Here is a 16,781-nt window from a genome sequence, read left to right as displayed (position 1 = left end):
ATGATTTGTCATTTTTGCTATGTATGACGTTCTCGCATGTGCTATTTGGTCTGTGACTACTGGTGGAAAATATGAGATAAATTCATCTCCTTGACAGCATTGGGATGGAATTTGTTAGTCTCTCAGTATAGATCAGTTCCATCAAGTTTTAATCCATTGATTTCTGTAGGTAGTCATAGGAAACACAAAAGATTGTATTCTTCATCTGCCACAAAGAAATTCAGCGCAGGTCAGAACAAAATAAAGCTTTGTACTGCACATTATAATATTGTTAATCCTGATTAAATGATCAGATGCAAATTATCAAAGATGCTTTAAGATACTTTTAGCAATTAGTCAATAACAGCACTATAAGGAATTAATTGTGCATGTGGTGTCATATAAAGAAGGATATTAAAATAATCTTGGCATTTAAGATCCATTTGATTTCTGACAATGATTGTTCTTATCATACAACACTACCATATTTCTAACAATTGTGATTTGCAAGTATTTAATCAGGTCTGTGAAGTGGGATGCAGATTTGTATACATTGTGGACACCACATATGTGTTCTTCTATAGGAGATGCATACAATCATTAACCTTCAAGTAGAGGTTTGTCTTCACTGCTTTTTTCTCTTTTATTATCATCCACTTTACTGAATGTGCAGATTGCTATGGATGTTGGCATCTGTTATTTCAGTGAAGTATCCATTTCATCACTGTGAATAGAAACAACAAGGACTGAATTGTCCCTAGGTCCACACATGTGGGTTAGGAGCTGGGCCTGAGAGTAAAGCTGGTAAATAGCACAGTAACATTGCATTCTGTACCCAAAGGGTTCCCACTTCTGAGCAATTGCTCTGGAGGTGGGGTCACTGTGGCACAGGCTGCCAATCCATCAGAATCTGGTATGGGCTGAATGTGGGCAAGGTGGTGCTGCCAGAGGTATGGCATTGTTCATTCATATCTCAGATCTCTCTTTTCCTATTTACACTGCCATCAGGACACACTTTCAGCACTAAATGCAAAACTTCTTTGAACTGACATGTATGGGGCAGGACTAACTGAAGGCAAATGCAACTTGATGGCTTGCTACTGAAATAGCCATTTAGTAATGCATAAAACATCAATTTGCTGCTCAGGTGAATTTATATTTAAGTCAGCCTTACTTTTAAGTTGAAAATGTTTAATTGTTTGAAGTAAATCATAGCCTGTTTCATTGCCAGTTTAATTGTTGTTTGCAACTCTATAAACTTCAGAATGTGCTTATTAGTGTTATGTTGCAACTAACAGCACCCAGTAAGTTGAGATTGTTTGTGTCTGTAATGCAGTGTGATTTTTTTATATATGGAAAAAGCCCAAATGATATTTGTAGTAATGCTTTACATGCTCTAGGCAGTAGCTGATAGATGGTGAAATTGGTAGTTGTTTAGGAGCCGATGTTGGTTAATGCTAAATTTAGAACTTTCTTTAAAGTAGCAAAATACACCAACAAATGAATCCAGCTTGTTGGAATGAAACTTTTGTTTGCAAAAATGTACCTAGCAATCCTGAACACGTTTGCTTTAAATTCCTGTGAGATGTTAACCTGTTAATTGTTTAATGCCCACATAAAAGAAGCTCAATAGCTGGGAAACATTGAACCCAGGTTCTCCTGATCAAAAATTTCACTCTACTATGTTGAAAATTGTGCAGTTTTTGAATAGCAATAGCTGTATTTTGTTGCCTTCACAAGCTTTGGTTTCCTGTGCTTTTCCAAACACATTCTTGTGTATACAACAGTCTCTAGACAAACGCATGTTTACACTAGTCTACAGTGATTTGAAATCCTTTTCCTTGACCAGCAAGTGGTGCTGTCTGCCCCAACTCAAAGACATGGAACATTATTTTGTGGTAGAATTCCACCCTTGATCAATAGTGCTTACCAGTGATTACCACGCTTACAATTGAGGACAATTTGCAAATAAACAAGTCACAGTGGTCTTTGCTCTAAAATTGAATTAAATCAATGTAATGGATGACCAAAATAACAAACTAAAATCACTCTTCCGACTGGTCCATTAAATCAATGTCATAATTGACAATAGTTCTGACCTGCCTTCAAACCTGTAACCAGGTGCTGCCTCAGGAATGTACTTCAAAGGCAAATTCTGCTGCATTTACAAATGGGAAAGACTGAAAGGTCATTTAGCATTGTACTTACTTTTTGTTTGTGTCCAACTGAGCAAAGCTGCTGTTGTCAGAAACTCCCAAGGTCAAAAAAGGTTTCAATTGTGTTAAATTTTCTTTTAAAAAAGACAGCCTTGTTCTGATTTAATGGTTCACCCAACCAGTCAGTTCATCAATCTGAACTGATTGTTACAACAGCAAAATATTTATTCAAACATGTACGTCAGCTGATAACAATACTTCTTACCAATGAATGAACAGTTACAGCAAATGTAGAAAGTTCATCTGAAGAAAATTGCACACTTGGATTTCTTCTGAATTTCATGCATGATGTCGAAATGTATTTTTTAATGTTAATGATTAACATACACAACTTAGTGAAAACCCAATCTGTTCTCAGGTATTTACACTTTTAAGAGGAAATCAATCTACTTCACTTTGTTTGTTAATGGTACTGATTCCACTCTGCACTGCATGTCTTTAACAATCGTAGAACTGGGAACTGAAGGCAGAGACCAGGGAACCAAATGATTGGAAACATGAAGGTCACAACAGTTACTCAGGTTTGAAAAGCATTTGTAAAAATTCGGACTTACTATTTAGTGACGCATCCTAATATGCACATGAGTACACATATCTAGGAAAGACATGCGTGAGCGCTGGCTGCTGTGTCTCTGTGTACAAGAAAACTCACACTACTGTAAAATACTTTGCACATAAAGAAAAATAAAACGTTGCATGGTACTACCGGAGATATAAGGAGTAAATAAAGTCATAGATTGCATCAGTGTCACTATACATAATACCTTCATTAATATCATCATTTAACTCAATGGGGAAAGATTCACGTACTCAGTGTGTAGCTTATTTATGACTGCACCAATTAAATTATTTTTGGGCTGGTAGCATTGTGCCTAACATTGTGGCTCAATACTTGATAAAGGACCTCAAACATTGTCCAGCTCGCCAAAAGAAAATCTTATGGATGATCCAAAACTTACATACCTATAAGGGCCACCTCTGAACTTAAAAAAAGGTATAAGTTATAAACATAAGTAACAAAAGCCCATGGTCATTCACAAAACTTTAGCCAATAAAGTCATGGCACAATCTGATAAACTGTATTCTAGGCATGGCACCAACCAAGAATTAAGTGGGACCCAGTTCAACCTGACAACTTATATGGGGGCTGAACCCGATTGGCCTCTAATAACATTACATTTTAATTAAAAAAAACTGATTTCTTGATTTGGTGTGCAGCCTGAACCATAAATCCAAAATAACAGCAAATACTTCTTTGAAACCACTGGTTGATTAGACATTATTTTTAATTATCAATTAGAATATCTTTATATGTAGTATAGTGGCATATTTAAATGCAATTCTCTAAACATAAAATCACCTCTTCATTGATGTTGCTAATTGTCCATTTTTCTTGCCAGCACAAATTTCTATTTCACACACTGAAAGTAGGTAACTTTAAAGCAGGTTTATCTGTAGCCTTGCAAAACAAAATAGTCTATATCGTATATGTTCAGCAATACATACCAACTGAATTTGTATATATCTTTATATTTTAAAAGGAATTAAACTAGAACCAATACTGATAAAACTACAATATCCTTACTATGTATTTTGAATAACCCAATTCCCTCTTCCCTTTCCAGCAGCTTAATCATTGCTGTAGTTGTGCTCTTCCTACTGGTGTTGTGATGATGCTGTTCTCAAACTGAACATTTTTCATAAAAGAATTGTCATTGTTTCCTCAGTGATTTTGGCACGCCAGTCTAAATCTGTTGGATGTATTTTCCCTGAGATATGAATACAACATTATATTTAGTATCATATTAACTTGAAGGGAGTGCCTTTGCTAATCTTGACCATATTACACGGAGGTGGATGACATTGAACTATGATGTTTATGGTTGGCATGAATGAAGGTTTCATTATAAACTGTTCTAAGACTTTATGTTTGAATACAATTGAATTATTGATGGCAAGTCCACGCAGCATGTTAAGCAATTTCCTTACCTTGTTGCCTGATCTTTAAATGTCTAAAAGTCTTGATTATGTTCTCATTGTCTGTTTCAACTTATCATTGAATTGTGACTGTTCTTATGTTAAATTCTGAGACGATGGCTGGGATTGTACAGTGCCCCAGGGAGTATTGTAGGGAGGAGTGGGGAGGTTTGTCAAATTAGTTGGGATAGTATGGTTTAGCATGCCTGCTGCTGACATTCTACCAGTGGTGAATGGGCACTTTGCTGTGTGGAGTAGAGCCCACCAACCAGCAGACTCAGCCCTGGATGGCACCTCAGACTGTAGGCTCTGTTCAAAATCTGTCACCCAGATATCACAGTCTCTCACCTTGAACCCTCTTGGTGTCTGCCCGATTGACCCTGATGATCTCAAGCTGACTTAGAGTCATAGAGATGTACAGCATGGAAACAGACCCTTTGGTCCAACTCATCCACGCCAACCAGATATCCTAAATTAATCCAGTTCCATTTGTCAGCACCTGGCCCAGATCTTTCCAACCCCTTCCTATTCATATACCCATCCACATGCCTTTTAAATGTTGTAATTGTATCAGCGTCCACCGCTCCCTCTGGCAGCTCATTCCATACACACATCACCTTCTGCATGAGTAAGTTGACCCTTAGGTCCCTTTTAAATCTTTCCCCTCTCACCTTAAACCTATGCCCTCTAGTTCTGGATTCCCCCAACCCACGGAAAATACCATGTCTGTTTATCCTATTCATAAAAACTCTCATGATTTTATAAATCTGCACACTGGGGTCATCTCCATGGTGACTGACCCAGGACTGGCTGAAAGTCCCAGATGTGGAAACTGCTCCTGGTGGTGCTGCTGGGACCTAAGGTGCTGATGTTTTGATTGTCTGACAGCTCTTGGGGTCATGGTATCACCTTTTATGGGCAGAAGTAAATAGAATCAATGAACCAAAGGACTGCCTGATCAATAAAATTCAGTTGGAGTTACCATCTGTAGTACAAATGGAGTTACCATGAGCATTCCAGGTAGTGACCAGGCCAATAGCACCCTGAAAATCAAGCTGAAAGCACATTACGGCACAGGAACTGGTCCTTTGGTGTGCCACAACTGCACTGACACATGATGCCTTTCAAGTTAAAAACCTTATGCCTCTATGCAGTCCGTACACCTCTATTCCCTGCCTATTCATATATCTGTTAACGTACCTCTTAAATGTTGCTATAGTTTCTGCCTCCACCACTTCCTCTGGCAGCGTATTCCAGGCATCTACCAGCCTCTGTGTATAAAAAAAATGTGCCTCTCACATCTCCTTTAAACTTATTCCCTTTTACCTATGCCCCCTACTCTGGGAAAAAGATTTTGACTATCTATTCTAGCCACGCCTCTCATAATTTTGTAAACTGTTATCCGGTCACCCTTCATCCTTCAACGTTCAAGTGAAAACAAACCCCTTTTTGTCCAATCTCTCCTCATAGCTAATATTCCCCAAAACAGGCAACATCCTGGTAAGCCATTTGTGTACCCTTTACAAAGCCTCCACATCTTTCTGGTAGTATGGTGACCAGAACTGTACGCAATATTCCAAAAGTGGCCTAACTAAAGTGCTGTATAGCTAAAATATGACTTGCCAATTGTTATACTCTATGCTATGACTAATGATGACAAGCCTTCTTGACTTCCTTATCCATTTTTGCTGCCATTTTCAGGGAACTATGGATCTGTAAGTCTATATCACTCTGAATATTGATGGTCCTAAGGCTTCTGCCATTTACTGCATACTTCCCTCCTCTATTAGATCTCCAAAAATGCATCACCTTGCATTTGTTGGGATTAAACTCCATCTGCCATTTCTCCACCCAAACCACCAGCCTCTCTGCATCCTGCTGTATCCTCTGGCTATCCTCCTTACTATCCGCAGCTTTCCCAATCTTTGTGTCATCGGTAAACCTACTGATCAGCCCATCTACATTCACCTCCAAATCATTTATATGTATCACAAACAATAAGAGTCCCAGACAGATCCTTGTGGGACACCACTAGTCACAGATCTCCAGTCAGAAAAAACACCCTTCCACTGCTACTATCTGTCTTCTGTAACTAAAGCAGTTCTCTATCCAAGTTACCAGCTCACTGCAGATTCAATGTGGCTTCACCTTTTGTATCAGCCTGCCATGAGGGACCTTGGCAAAGACATTGCTAAAGTCCATGTAGATAAAATCTACCTTTGTCACTTCCTCAAAAAACTCAATCAATTTTGTGAGACATGACTTTCCCCACACAAAGCCATTCAGCCTATCTGTAATAAGTCCATATATTTCCAAAGTGGCTAAAGCTTGTGGCTAAGAATCTTTTCCAATAGTTTCCCTACCACTGGCGTAAGGCTCTCTGGTCTGTAATTTCCCAGATTATCTCTTTTGCCCTTCTTAAACAAAGGAACAACTTTGGCTATTGGCCAGTCCTCTGGGACATCTTCTGTGATTGAAGAGGATACAAAGATTCCATACAAGGCCCCAGTAATTTCCTCACCTGCCTCCCTCAGAATTCTGGGATAGATCCAATCAGGTCCTGAGGACTTGTCTAGCTTAATGCTTTTCAAAACACTGAGCACCTCCTCCTTTTTTATATTGAGGTGCCCTGGAATATCAACATACCCTCTCTGTGACTCACCATTCACCATCTTTCTCTTTTGTGAATACCAATGCAAAGTCTGGCACATAGCACAGGACGTAAACCTGAGGTCCTGCTTTTCAACAGCCCACCTAACTCCCTGAACTCCCTCTGCAGGATCTTATCTCTATTTCTGCCTTTGTGCTGGTACTAATATAGATCACAACCTCTGGCTGTTCAGCCACCCCCTGCAGAATATCCTGTACCTGCTCAGAGATATCCTTGACCCTGGCACCAGGGAAACAACACATCATCCTGGAGTCTCACTTATGGCCACAGAAGCAGCTGCCTGTGCCCCTATCACTACCATCCGCCTACTCTTCAACCCTCCCTGCTGTATAACAGAGTCAATAGTGGTGCTACTGACCCGGTTGCTGCTGCTGCTTTTTCCTGAGAGACCATTCCTCCCCCAAAGTGTCCAAAATAGTATACCTGTTTAAGAGGGGGATGGCTACAGGGGACTCCTGCACTGCCTGCCCATACTTACTCATCTTCCTGGTGGTCATCAGTCTTCTCTGTCTCTGTAGGCCTTACTGGTGTTGTGATCAGATCACTAAGTGTGCTATCCACAACGTTCTCAGCCTCCTGGGGGATGCTTCATAGTTCATCTGCAGCTCTGGGCACTCTGCATGGCAAATCAGGAACTGCACCTGAACACCCTTCCTGCATATGGAGAAAGCACGGATACTGGAAGTGTCCCTGATTTCCCCCATATTGCAGGGGGAGCATTCCATGCAGCTGAGTCCTCCAGCCATTTTGAACCTTATCAATTATCAACAGCAATGCAAGAACTGATTACACAACCTAATCCAATAGTCAACAACTCTGGTGTCTCACTCCCGCTCTCTATTCCTAGCAAATTACTTCTGTAAAAAAAGACTTCACTCATAAAAAAAATCTTTATTTATATACACAGATATTGGAGCAGTACAGTCTTTGCATATCAAGGAAAAAATGAACCTTGGACTTAACAGTCTCTGCAGTTGCGAAGGCCAAAAGCATTTCTTACTTATCTAGGACACTACTTACAAACATTTAATGCAATAAGAGGGTCTGACAACTGAATGGACCATCATTGTACCTTGGAAGAAAGATCTCAGACAGGAGTCTTTCATCGCTACACCTTGGCGACAGCTACCCCAAGTTTTATTGCATCTCTCAGCACATAGTCCTGGACCTTGGAATGTGTCAGTCTGCAACACTCAGTTGAGGTCAACCCTTTGCATTGGAGGACCAACAAATATTAGGCAGACCAAAGTGTGTCTTTCACTCAGTCGATGTTTGCCCCAATGTGTGACTTGGGGAACAGACTGGAGAGTACAGAGTCCTCGACAAAAACTGCTGCATTCTGTCCAATCTTCCTTTGCTAAGGCACATATCAGCAGGAGATATGTTGACAATCTCTCTCTCTCTCTCTCTCTCTCCCCCCCCCTTCACCACCATCACCCCCTGACTTCCATCCCCCCCACAGCCGCTTTGAGGGCAGCATGCGGTGCCACACAGAGTCAGGAAATACATGAAGGGTCTCACAGGTAGTGCCCTTCTCACCAAGTGACGTCTTGATGCTTGCTGGGAAGTTCACGTAATGAGGCATTCTGCCAAATGACTTTGACATTCTGCTCAGGGAACAACCTCACAGGATCAACTCTCTCCTTTTCCCACAGGCTCTCGAGGATGATACATACTGACCATTTCGTGATGGATTTGGTATCAAAGGTGCTTTTCTTTGAAAGTTTCTCCACAAAGATACAGAATGGTCCAACTACTTTGAGTGTTCTATGGCATCAAGGTCAGTCCCATCCTTTTTAACACCGGACACATAGAAACCCGGTAGGTACTGACATTTGGTATTTGTGTACCAAGAGTTCTCTGCACAGCCTGTTGCAACCACACACATTGTTGGACATCAGGATGAGGGAGGCATTGGGTACGATCTTTCCTCCACCACCCACCACCCAACTTTATCCAAAGTACACGATGTCCCTGTGGACTCGGTCTAATTTGGACTTCCATATGAAGAGGAAAAAAGGCTCGGATGACTGTCATGGCACAGTCTTGGGGAATAAGCCAGATCTGTACAGTACAATAGCACCAAGAGTACTTCACACTTGATGACCAAGTTTTTACCTGCAATAGGGAAGGAGCAGTGTTGCTTCTTTGCTGCCTCAACTTGGCGATATGCCCCTCCAGGTTTTGCACACATCCCAGCCCCTCTGAACCTGTTCAAACTGGTCACAGATGCTCATGAATCCATGCACTAATAATGGATCCGAGCAAAAAATGGTGACATCATCCATTCCCTTAGTTTAGTCATTCAATCTATCATACTTACTCCCATCCATGGATCAAATCTAACATCTAAATATTTCTCGGTCTCACTGGGGATAATATGTTGGATGTCCGACTTATCATATTTCTATAGTCTCTGATAATTATAAACAGAAGTTTTATCCTTTGATCTTTGACCTGCAGGCCTCCACTGACTGGAATAGATACCCCTCTCAGGCTTGCATTTTCCTTATCAACTAAGCAAAAGGAACAATACAACACACACACAAGGCAGAGAGAGTGGGCTGCCCTGCCTGACTCCAGATCTGATCGGGAAGCTTTCTGATTCCCACCCATTGATTGAGACTGGACTAACAATGTTGGTGTAGATCATCTGGATCCAATTGTGAATTCCCTTCCCAAAGCCCATTTTGGAGAGTACATCCCACAGGTCGGGGTGCAATATCCAGTCAAAGGCCTTCTTCTGGCTAATGAAGCAGATGTCCATTCCCTTGTCCTGCACTTGGACAGTCGCATCCCTTAAGGAGTGTGAGGCTCTCAGAGATCATCTTGTACAGTACAGCACAGGTTTGGTGGTGTTGAATCACCGATACCAGAACTGACCTGACCAGGTTGACGATGTCCTTAGACAGGATTTTGTATTCTACATTCAACAATGGAATTAGTCATCAATTTCTATTTTCCTCTCTCTCCCCCTTCCACTTGTAGATGAGGGTGATGATACCTTTACTCATGGATTCACACATGCTACTTGCCAGAAGCATTCTGTCGTACCCCTCCAGCAAGTCCTGGCCAATCAAGTCCCACCAAGCCAAATACAATATGGACAGTAAACTGTCATTTCTGGGAGTTTTATCCTTTTCTAAGGACTCCTGGGCAATGGTCACCTCATCCAGAGATAAAGCTGGGCCAGTCTCTCCCATGTGCTGTTGTCTAAGACCTCCGTGATTGAGAACAGGAGAGCCCAGGAGGCCACTCTCTGGACTTTGTGCCATGCAGTTTGACATAAATGGATTTGCTGATCCTCGGATGTCAGGTTGAGATCACATTATCGAGGCATCTTCTTCTTTCAGGTTGCTGAGCACAGAACTCTCCCTGCGCACCTGCTGGAAGAAGAAACGTGAGCATATCTCATCCTGCTCTACTATTATGTTGGAGACCTCTGAACCAAAGAGCTCCTGGAGATTCTCCTTGACATTGACTGCCATGGTCTGCAGCAGGAGCAGGTTCTGCATGATTTCTGGAGTTTGGACAATTTCCCACATCTCTGTTTCTTGCCTTCTGAACACCTTTGAGGATGAAGAATATCTTGATGTTCCCCTTGACTGTTTCCCACCAGTCTGCTGAAAGTTCAAAGAAGGGCTTCACAGTTCTCCAAGCCATGCAATCCCTTTGGAGCTCCTCATTGTATTCTGGGGTCAACAGTTTCATATCCAGCTTCCACATTGTCTTGCCAGCCCGCTGGTCATCCTGTCGGTGACAGTCGGCAGTTGGAGGCAGTGGTCAGAAAAGAACATCAGCTTGGCGTCAGTGGATCTGACCAAGAACGCTCGGGACACAAACAGGAAATCTGTCTTTGAGTGGATGGACCCATTTGGCCGTGACCAGGTGTATCTGCACTACGCTCCATCTGCTGGACTGCTGAAAACATTGTGTAGCTTGGAAACTTTCACTGTTCCCATCAGGAATTTGAATATGGCATCCAGTTGCTGTCAGCCCTTCCAGATCATCTAGCCAAATCGATGGTCCAGTTGAAGTCTCTAACCAGAACATTGTCAGCTACAGTTGGGGGCTGCTGCAGGATGGCCTGCCACTCATTCTACTCCGAGCAGACTAAAACTACAAAAAAGTAAGTGTTGTTTTGCAAAGTATACTTTATTCACAAAAATCTAAAAATATCGAAAGGAATTCACATTATCTATTTTTATATTTCCAGCTAGCTCTCTCTCCTATTCTAATTTTTCCCTCCTGTTGCGTGGAGACAGAATATGGAACACTTCCAAAAGGAGGCTTGAAATAAAGTTGACCATTTTAAACCCCTTTCCATGAGACATACAAATATCCAAATTAGGAGTACACCACTTGCTTCCTCAAGCCTGTTTCATTGCTTAATAAGATACGGTGTAGTGGTTAGCACTGCTGCCTCACAGCACCAGGGTCCCAGGTTCGATTCCAGCCTCGAGTGACTGTCTGTGTGGAGTTTGCACATTCTCCCCGTGTCTGCGTGGGTTTCCTTTGGGTGCTCCGGTTTCCTCCCACTGTCCAAAGATGTGCGGGTCAGGTGAATTGCCCATAGCGTAGTGCATCAGTCAGAGGGAAATGGGTCTGGGTGGGTTACTCTTCGGAGGGTCGGAGTGGACTGGCTGGGCTGAAGGGCCTGTTTCCACACTGTAGGGAATCTAATCAAAGATCAGAGCTGTTCTGCTAACTCCACATTGCTGCCTATCGTCAATAACCTTTGCTAATCAAGAATCTGGTTACCTATTCCTTAACAGTCCCACATTAGTTCATTGATGACCACAAAATCCAGGCCATAATTTCTCAAGATCCATCAGTACTGTCGGGTCAGCTATGTCGATGGGATACCTTTCATTACCTCCTTGTACATTTCACCCTACGGTCTTTGACAAATAATTGTAAAATAGATAAAATAAAATCTATATTAGTGTGCGTATTTTTAAATAGAGCTTGTACAGCAAGTGTGGAACAGTTGAAGAAGCATTAAGCATCAGGAGGATGACAGTGGGACAGGAACGAGATGAGGATGCAGGAATCATAACAGAATATTCTGGAACTGCTCAGCAGATCACACAGGATCTTACAGCGAAATAAACAGAATGATTGGGCCAAATTTTAATTACATAAGTGAATGAGTTAACACTGGCCATAATGTTTTATGACTTTTTTTCCAGAACTGAAAGAATTTAGAGATGGAACAGGTTCGAAGTGAGCACTCAAGGGGGGCAAGGAGAGAGAAAAGAAAAAAGTGCAAATTCTGTATTTGTAAGACAATCAGAAGTGAGTAAATGACAAGGTAGGCTCAGAGGTTACTGTATTTCTCTTTCATTATGGCCTAATTGAAAAGGTCAGCTCTTCTTTCCATCTGATCCCTTTGGAATCAATCAAATGTCATGAAGATGCTAGGTGGCCTGGGCCTTCTTCTAGAATGTTTTTACCACTAGTTTTGGTGGTTGGGGCTCTTAGTTGACTCATAGTAAGAATGACGTGAACATCCTGATGATGAGATTAAAACGAGGCTTCACCATTTAAATTAGGCCCTTGCTTCTGTGGTGGCTTTTCTGTGCCTAACCTCAGGTAAGCAAAGATAGATGGCTGGGAACAAGTCCAAAACTCTTCTGCCATGTCAACACTCCTATTTACCATTAGCGGAGGGTGTATGGGGACAAGTGGGGTTGATGAGAGATTAAAGTAAAATCTTAAAGTTAAATGTAGTTTAACAGTATAACAATGGTTGCTGTCTTCTTCAGTTCTTTGGCTGAAGGCACCCATAAGCATGCCATTGGTGGGGCAAGGGGATAAGTCCTGAATCCTCAGATTGAATGAGGAGCAAACCCGATGTAGTTGGCATCATCTGAAGACAAGATTGGTTCTCGAAATGAAGATAGCTTTCATTTGGCATAACCATCACTGACTCCCTCATTATCAGCATCTTGGAGGTTATCATTTGACCAGAAACTGAACTGGACTCACCATATTAATACAGTGGCTGCAAGAGCAGGTCAGGGGTTTTGAATCCTGCAGTGAATAACACACCTCCTGACTGACCAAATCCTGTTCACCAGCTACACAGCACAAGTCAGGACAATATGGAGTACTCCTCACTTGCCTAGATGAGTGCAGCTCCAACAATATCCAAACTTATCAAAAAAGCCCGTTTGATTGGCACCACATCCACAAATATTCACTCCCTTCACCAACTGACTCTCAGTAACAAGATGTACTGCAGTAATTCACCAAAGCTCCCAGATAGCACCTTCCAAACCATTTAGAAGGACAAGGCCAGCATGTATGGGTGAACACCACCACATGCACATTTGCCTCTAAGGCAGTCACCATGCTGACTTGGAAATATATCACTCTTCCTTCCTGGGGTCAAAATCCTGGAACTTCCTCCCTAATGACATGTGGGGTAACTACACCAAATAGACTGCAGTGGTTCAAGAAGATAGATCCCCACTACCTTCTCAAGGACAAGCAGGGATGGGCAGTAAGTGTGGACCCGCCAGCGATGCCCACATCTCATGAATGAATAAAATAAATTAAGTTATTTCTTGTAATAGAATATAATTCTGTTATAGTCACCTCCTCATTTTATATTTAAAAATCATTGCATAAACATACAATGATAAGTGTTTTAAGGAATGTTAGCATTAAAAATAAAAGCTCAGCACATTAGTGGAAATTTTGACGATGAAATTACCATAACTTCCTTCCAGGTTACAGCCCTTTACAATCTGGAGTTTTCTCCCCCAGCCCCCTTAGCAGTTGAAGAATTGATATTTCATATCTCACCCAATGACAGACAACAATTAATGATGCTGATATAAAGCCAGGATGCATAGGCAATTATTCTTTTCCAGTCAACAGAACGGCAATGGGATTGCCCGACAAGTGTGTTTTGTGTTTCCCGAAAAAGATAGGAAAATGTACTCCACCTCTAGAAGAAGCTACTCCACAGCAGACAAATCTGAAGGAGCTGATAATAGACTGTTAGTGGCACTTAGGCTGACCCATAAGCTGAAAGATAGGCCAATAAAGGGAAGTTTGACCCTTGCCTTGTGGATTTCTTGTCAGCATGCCAGAAGGAAATGACATAAGTGGCAGATGCCTGACCTAGAAATACGCAGGGAGTTTGGTACTCCATCTGAATAAGGAAGGGCTGGGGCTCGAAGATGAATCACTAAAACAATCATTGTCAGGAAGAACCTTGACGGGGTGGATCAGCTGTGATAACTGGCCTTTCAAGGTAACAATGTAAACTGTCAAATAATGTGATCCAGTGGCAATAGGCCTGTCCCCTGAAGTGCCAAGACTTGCAAATATTATGAGAAGGGCACAGGCCTTGGATGCAGGATTCATTCTATTCTCAATTGAACCATAGAGCACACATCCAAGATAGAACAAGAAACTTAAAAGAAATACTATTCAGGCCAATTATTTTAGACTGATCCTCATTTTCAACGTTGAAAGTCATGTCTTGCAATTCTACATTGCTACATTCAACAAGATTTAGTTATTTACCTTTAATATGCATTATATTAAACCCTGAAATGATCGTACATCTGGGATATCAAGACACAAGATAAACCTAACCTGACAGTGTAATGAAGGATTGCACACTCTTTCAGTCTTTATAATTTGATTTGTCAAAGCATTGGATACTTGTCAAATATCAATGAGCAAAGAACTGAATGATTTAAACATTGTTGCATATAGCGAGGCAAAAGATATTTGCAATATTTATAGGGAATGAAGTGTAATGTTGTAGGTCTTTTATAAAATGATATAACTTTTGAAAGCTAGGAATATGGTCTAATTGCAGCTAGATACATACCTATTCTGCACCTTTATAGGGCTGTGTTGTATCTCCTTTTGGCTAAGTCTGAATTGCATTGTAATTTATTGGAGGGTTTATGCTGCAATGCCAGGAGTTTCTCTCACCTTATCTTTCCACACTCACCCCACTTTTATCTAGCTCCCCCATATGGCATCTCTCATATATGATTTCCATGGAGAAAGTGAGGTCTGCAGATGCTGGAGTATCAGAGCTGAAAATGTGTTGCTGGAAAAGCACAGCAGGTCAGGCAGCACCCAAGGAACAGGAAATTCGACATTTCGGGCATAAGCCCTTCATCAGGATTTCCATCCCAGGTTTCCATTGCCACAGTAGATATCAAGTGAAAGATTGGCATCTCTTGTGATTGCCCGTGGTGTGTTACATTGAGCAGTGGCACTCTGAAGCTGCTGTGCTTGGTCAAAGACAGAGTCTGAATGTGTTGGAGAAGGGGAAGGTGGTACTGCCATTATCCTACTGGGATCTGAAGGTCTTGGTGAATGGGGTGGTGCAGCAAAGAAGCCTGCCAGAGGAGGCTGTACCATCAGACTCTGGCAGCCTGGTCTTAGATTATCACCTGGGTCAGTACTGTCTCCAAGATGTGGAGGAATGGCCAACAAGGGAGAAAGGACAATGACTATCCCTGTTCTGCCAGGGTAAGTGCCACATTACTCTCTAGCATCTCTCTCTCACTCTATCTTTGCTATTGCCAACCTCCTGCTGAGGCTCATGCACTGCCATAGCCGCTGTTGAGTGTAACATCTTCCCTCACTCACTCTGCCCTATAGTAATCTGCCAAGTCACTACTCTGCATGCCCTTGGTGCTGCCTCCTCAGTTCTTTGGTGCAGCTCACCGCCCCCCCCCCACCCCACCCCCAGTACAAGCTATCCTGCCACCCACTACTGTCTTACTCATTCCCCTTCCTTTCTTCACTACAGGAGAATCAGCCAATAACAGGATAGAGAAAGCCTATATGGGTTGAGGGGCATCCATCAGCCCATGCAAGGAGAGAATTCTGGCCCTTTCAGGAAAGGAGCGGGATCCATCTTGCAGGAAATTCGACACATCCATGTCCTCCCAAATGTGTAAGTCTCACTCTTCATTCCCCAGCAACTCTCACATTCGCCCCTCTATCACACTCAGTCATTACACACTACTTTAAATCCAAATTCCCACTACCTGTTTCCTTAAATCCCCTCTCAACCTCTCTGCTCTTCACTTGAAAATTATGCATCTTATTTATTGACCCTTCGACTAAGGAGAACAGCTGCTTCCTAACCACCCTGTCCACTCCCTCATAATCTTATAGGTCTCAGTCAGGTTCTCCCCTCAGCCTATTCTGCTCCAAAGCAAATAACCTGAGCCAGTCAGGCTCTCTCTGCCCCAGGCAGAGAACCAGGAAGTGCACAAAGAGGAAGGAAGAGAAAGAAGAAAGTGGATTGAGGGATCTATGGTGAAATTGTCTGTGACTCTCAATTTATACATAAATGGTCCTGGTTTTAAATTTCATGTCATTGTGAGTTTTTCTATATAGGTGCCAATGCATTTTCACAGATGAGGCTACAAATGGATGAGGAAGTGAGAACTGCAGATCAGAGTCAAAAAGTGTGGTGCTGAAAAAGGACAGCAGGCCAGGCAGCATCTGAAAAGGAGAGTCAACATTTCGAGTGTTAGCTCTTCATTTTCCTGATACTGCCTGACCAGATGTGATTTTCCAGCACCCCACTTTGGACCACAATGGATGGAGGTCTGCATTGAGAGCCTACTGTACCAACTACAAGCAGGGGATCAATGGGTATATGTGGTATTTAGTCATATTGACACATTTGACTCTCCTTGTTCAACATCCCTAATGTTGTTTCTCTCTGAGCACAAAGAGTTGTCCAGTTGTACCTCTGCTACAGGGGTGCAAGATTAAGAGAGAATCAATACTGTAGGATGGTCAGGGGGTGGGTATCTTGCATTGGTCTCACCTGTTGCATTTAGAGTTAAGACCATAAGACATAGGAGTGGAAGTAAGGCCATTCGGCCCATCGAGTCCACTCCGCCATTCAATCATGGCTGACGGGCATTTCAACTCTA

The sequence above is a fragment of the Hemiscyllium ocellatum genome, chromosome 14 (assembly GCF_020745735.1).
Source record: "Hemiscyllium ocellatum isolate sHemOce1 chromosome 14, sHemOce1.pat.X.cur, whole genome shotgun sequence".
Taxonomy (NCBI): Eukaryota; Metazoa; Chordata; class Chondrichthyes; order Orectolobiformes; family Hemiscylliidae; genus Hemiscyllium; species Hemiscyllium ocellatum.
The sequence above is the reverse complement of the archived record's forward strand: the minus strand, read 5'-3'. Positions refer to the sequence as shown.